Genomic DNA, 6,000 nt, shown 5'->3' with positions numbered 1-6,000 from the left:
TTGCCAGAATTACCCTCACTCAACCGACGTTAAGCTACCTCCTTCCCGGCTCCCCCTTCCAGAACACAGCCCCCATCACCAGCAGGGCAGCACAGCCACCAGACCGCTCTAAGCTTGCGTCATGGGAGGGGACACGTGCCGGCAACTGCTCCAGACACTGGGCCACCATGGAGAGCGAGACACAGATCCTGCTTCTGTGGGGTGAACCTTTTTAGAAATGACACAGCAAACAGTAAGACACGCAGCAAACACAGAGCCAAGTGGGCATCCATGTCTGCTCTGCACAAAACCTACGGTAAGAAAGGGAGACTGGGCGGGGCGGGGCCTCCCTGAGAGGGCGACATGAGGACACACCTGGAGTGCAGGCAGAAGATGCACCTGGGGCTGGAGCAGGGCAGAAAAGGCAGGAGAAGCAGGGAGAGTGAGGGAATGAGGGGAGAAGAAAGAGAGGGGCGAGGTGGTATCCTAGGGAGGGGAGGGGGTGAAGAGGAAGGGTGTGGGGTAAGGGAATGAGAGAGGGTAAAGTGGGGGAAGAGGAGGAGAGGGAACACCTTGGGTGCACTTCCTCAAGACAGACTTGTTTGTTCTACTGACAGCTCATGGTAGCCCGTACTCTCCTCTAGCACCACAATTCAAAGGCACCAATTGTTCTGTCATCCTCATTCATGGTCCAACCTTAGATGCTTAGGCACAGCTTACTCTGGAAGCTGACACTGTTGCCTTGAGCACTTTGGAGAGGTTCTTAACAACAGATTTCCATAATGCAATACATCTTGAGAAGAATCGGGAACCCCAGAGCACTTAGCTGTTATGCAAAACCTATCCCTACACCAGGAGGCTGCTGTGCAAACACAGCAAGGAAACTCTTCATGGTTTAAAATTAAGAAGGGAAGATGTCAGGGCTATAGTCTCTCTCTATACCTATTCCGTCTATATGCTGAGAAAATCCTTCAAGAAGCTGGACTCTATGAAGAGGAATGTGTCATCAGGATCAGAGGGAGACACATCAATAACCTGCCTTAGGCAACCTTGCCAGCTGACAGTGAGGAGGACTTGAAGCACTTGCTGCAGAAGATCAAGGAATGTAGCCATCAATACGAACTGCACCTCAATGTCAAAAAGACAAAGATTTTCACCATGGGACCGAGAGGCAACATCACGATGGATGGAGAAGAGACTGAAACTGTCAACAACTTCATCGTACTTATATCCACAATTAACACCGTTGGTGCCAGCAGTCAGGAAATAAGAAGACACATTCCACCGGCAAAGTCTGCAGCTATGGACCTCTCCAAATTATTGAGGAGAAATTATGTCAGTTTGAGGACTAAGGCATGTCTGATTCAGGCCAGGGTCTTTCCAGTCACTCGTTAGGCATCTGAGAGATGGACAATGAATAAGGGTGACAGAAGAATTGAGGCCTTTGAGCTGTGGTGTTGAAGAAGAGCACTGAACATCCTATGGACGGCAAAAAGAACAAACAGGTATGCTCTGGAGAGGGTGCAGCCAGAGTGCTCTTTGGAGGCAAAGATGATGAGGCTTTGCCCCACACACTTTGAGCATGTTGCTAGGAGGTGCTATTCCTTGAAGGGACATGATAGGGCTTGGGAAGGAGAGGAAGACCCTCAACCTGGTCGACTGACGTGGTGACTGTTGCAATGGGAGCTACTCTGTCAGGAAGCGTTGAGAATGGCGCCGGGTAGAACAGGGCTCAGATCTGTTGTTTATGGGTCATACCTGACTTGATGGCACATAACCACCACAACAACACACATCTTTTGGTTTTGCAACTGCTGTTCTGTGTTGATTGTGGGTCCAAGTATGATCAAAGTGTTAACTTAATCCCTTCTCCATCCATCCTGATGTTGCCTTCTGGTTCAGAGATGACAATTTGTCTTCTTGATGCTGAGATGTAATCCATAATGGAGGCTGTGATTAAGTCTTGATTCCATATTATTACACTCGCATCCTTTTTGACCCTCCATCGGTTTTCACGTGCCAGGAGACTGTTTCCTCCCAGTGAGCGGCTAGAGGATTTGAACACCCAGGAGATGCAGTAACTGGGCTACAGTGCAGCTCACTAAGCAACCAGACTATGCAACCAGAGCCTGTTCATCCTTTTTTATTCCTAAAATAAAAGTAAGTTTTCTCTAGGATTGATTTTCACTTTAGTTTACATATTAAAAAATACAGCTACAATTTAACCTTCTTCTGCTCTACAGAAGTTAAGTAAGGGCTAAGTAGGTAAGAACACCTTTGGAAAGGTGCATGGTGGAGCAGTCTGTATTCAACAACAGGAAAGGTTGGTAGTTCAAACTCACCCAGCAGCACCTGGCAACCCACTTCCATAAAGGCACGGCTCTCCATCCTTCCCCAACATGTGGACTCACCATAAACAGAGTCCACACAAGGCCAAAGGATTGGCTGCAGCCATGGTCAGTCACAGGCTTACTGATGCATCTGGTAACAGCTATTGGGCAGAACTGTACCTACAAACACTGCTACCTTGGTCTAGCCATGCGGAGTCACACTAACCAAAGACCACGCCTCCCTGAAGGGTCAAATTCACCAGCCGCTCCATGGGACATAGATGGGCCATCTCCTCCCATGCAGCTTACAGCCTCGAGAACCCACTGGAGGGTCAACATGCTGGTAATGAGTTTGATAAAACTCTGCTTTGCAATATTGTAAGTCTATGACATAATTATCATTACTGTGCATTTTGCTGCTGAGAAGTACACCTGTTTTAAAAAGCCAGCCTCTTAACAAGCAACACGGTCAGGGTCAGTTGAGTGTCCCTGCTCTGCGGTCTGACAACACCTCAGGTCATCCATGCACATGTTTGGAAACACTGCAAGCTGCTGCCCTCAAGCACCACAGGGCAAGCACTTGAATTACTTAATAGCAGCAAATTAGAAAGAAGCTCTAAAAACACCTTCCTCTAACCTAGTCCTCACCCCCAATCTTTAAGAGGCAACAAGTCTGCCCGGCGCTCTGATGGCACAGTCCATAGGAGCGCTTGGCTAACCGCGGTCAGGAGTTCTCACCATTCAAATCCACCAGCTTCTCTGTGGCAGCTGGCAGGCATCTGTGCGAGGTACAGCCTCCTAACCAGTTCTGAAGCAACTCCAGTGAGTCTGAAGTGTATTTTTTGGGTTTTTTTGAGTCTACCTTTTCAAATGCAGACACCAACAGGCAAAGCAAACCCACGGTCACCAAGCCGATTTTGACTCAGCCGTTCCACTGGGCTGCTGAGGTTAAATCTTCATGGGAGAAAACTATCCATCTTTCTGTCGCAGTGTGGCTGGTGGATTTGAACCGCTAACCTTGCTAACCTTTCAGTTAACAGTACAACATGCAACATTCTACACTAACAAAGCTCCTTTTAAAAACCTGAAGCATTATGAAAGTAGCAATTACAAACCCCTGTATACAGAAGGCTGAAGTCTTTGCAGGGAGACTGAGAAAGCTCTAGAAATACAAAGCTGAATAGAGGCATTAAAGGCATGGAAGCACATGTTCTGAGTGGGACAAGGTAACAACTCACAGTTCATTAACTCACCACTGGACCAACAGGCAATGTAATGGCAGATGCAGACAAGACCGAATGTGTCAACAACTTCCTTTCACTCGGATCCATAACCAACACCCATGCGAAGAGCTGACAAGCAATCCAAGGAGCGCTGCACCAGGGAAACGTGCTGTCAAGGGCCTCTCCAAAGTGCTACACAGCGAGGCTGTCAGCTAAAAATGAACGTGCTCTTGATCCAAGTCCTGGCATTTCAACTGCTTCCTATGCATCTCAACTCTGGACGATGAATAAAAGTGACCACAGAATAAATGCATCTGAACGGTGATGTTGTCAAAAGGCACTGAATAGCCCATGGACTGCCAAAAGACAAACAAATTTGTCTAGCAGAAAGTGCAACTGGGGTGCTCCATAGAGGTACAGAAAGACACTTCTCATATACTCTGGGCCCGCTGTCACAAGACACCTGGAGAAAGGTGTCACGCTGGGAAACAAAGGAGGGTCAGAAAACAGAAGCCTTCATCAAGATAGACTGACAGAATCAACTTGAACATGCCAGAGGTCATGAGGATGGTGCAGGCAGGTCCAAGACTCATTCAAAAGGCTGCTAGGAATTGCCGTCAACTCAACGGCACCCAGGCACCCTACTTTAGGAAGCAGCTCTTCGCCAGCCCATCTCAGATGTCTTCAAGTTCACCCCAAAACAAACCCAACCAATAGCCTGAAATAAAACCACGTACCACTCACACTGCACATGTGCACAAGGGTCACTGAGCACCATGTGGGCCAGTCCAACAGCACATGGAAAAGACGCTTCGAGGACTGCGAGCGAGGATGGTCAGACATCTTGGCCATAACTGATCCTGACTTATGTAAGAATGGATTATACCTTCCCTCTGATTTTAAAGTAAGTTTTGTGCTGTCATGTGCTGTCAAGTCAAAACCAATTCACAGCTGATCCTCCAGTTTTTAGAGGCTATGAGTGACATGGGCGGGGACTGCTCATCTTTCTCCTGTGAGTGCCTTTGAGGTGGCATCACAGCTCCTGACACTAGGTCACTAGCCCTCTTTCTAACATGATGTTGTTTGCTGTCGAATCAGCACTGGCTCACTGCACACCCTCCAAGCAGGCTGCATGGGAGGAGACTGCCCATCCTCTCGCACAGCAGCTGGTGAATTCACATCACATGTCTTTGGAAGTACAGTGCAAGCAGCAGACTTGTGTGGGAAGTGGCAGTCACACCTGGTGCTGTGCAGTGGGGTCTCCCCCTTTCTCTACCCTGTGTGTGTGAGGGAAGGAGAGTGAGGCCAGCACCAAGCATGAACACGGGAACGCTCGCCACAGGGAATGAGTCCTTTGCAAACAGGAAAGGCAACAGGAAGCTAATCCCAAAGTGTCCATACCACCCAGGAGCTCTATGTGCTATACTTTTTGTTAAGTCATAAAGGATTGCAGAGAATTTAAAATCTGTGTAAAGCATAAATGGCTTTCAAATCAACAACACAGACATAGTATTTACCACAGGACAGCCAGCTCCCTGAGCCAGGAGCAGCACTCAACCCTCCACTCGCTGTTGGGGAGTGCCTTCAAGTCGATGCCAACACAGAGCAACCCAGAGGGCAAAGCAGAGCCAGCCACCCTGGAGAGTTCCATGGTTCTCTGTGCAGGGGCAAACTGACGCGTCTTTTCACCCACACGTGCTGGGTGGGTTCAAACTCCTGACCTTCTGGTGAGCAGCTGACTGGAGCCGAACAAGCTCCGTGGCACAGGGAACCTGCTTTTACTGCCCTCACTATCCATGGCTGAGGTGTGGAGCATGGGTAATGTGTCCCAGTGTCCTATGGACTCAAACCTCGCCCCTGGAGGCTGCGGAGACCCCTCAGGGAGGCAACTCCTTCCCAGGGGGCAACTTTCCCAAGAAAGGGGTAGTGTGAGCCTCAAGACATTCATCAATTAGGGTTAGATGTCCTCAAGACAAGTGTGACTCACAGAGAACTTGGAAACAACAGGCCTGAACTGTGTCCACATCTCCTGCCATCCTTCTGCTCTCTGGCTCAAGCCCACTGCGGTGGTCACCGGGACAATCCACCTTGTGCGTCTTCCTCTCTTTCAATGATCCTTCACCTTTCCTAGCATGACGTCACTCTCCAAGGAGCCTCCTGAGGACATACTCGAGGTAAGTGAGACAGCCCCACCCCCCTTGCCTCTGTATTTCACGACAGGTGTTTATTCCTTTGACAACGCACGGGATACTCAGTACTCTTCACCAACCTCGCACTTCAAAAGCATGGGTTCTTCTTGTGTCACCCTTACTCACTGACCAACCTTCAGAGGCATATGAAGCACCTTAAAATCCCGAGGCTTGGAGCAGGCACATTTTACAGGCTTTACACTGACATCCATGCTCTGTGGCACTTTGGAGAGGTCCGTGACGGCAATGCAACACGTCTTTTCATTTCCTGACGCCTGT

This window comes from Elephantulus edwardii, unplaced genomic scaffold, assembly GCF_000299155.1.
Source record: "Elephantulus edwardii isolate Elephantulus edwardi_28Jun2011 unplaced genomic scaffold, EleEdw1.0 scaffold00129, whole genome shotgun sequence".
NCBI lineage: Eukaryota > Metazoa > Chordata > Mammalia > Macroscelidea > Macroscelididae > Elephantulus > Elephantulus edwardii.
Note: the sequence above shows the minus strand (reverse complement) of the source record.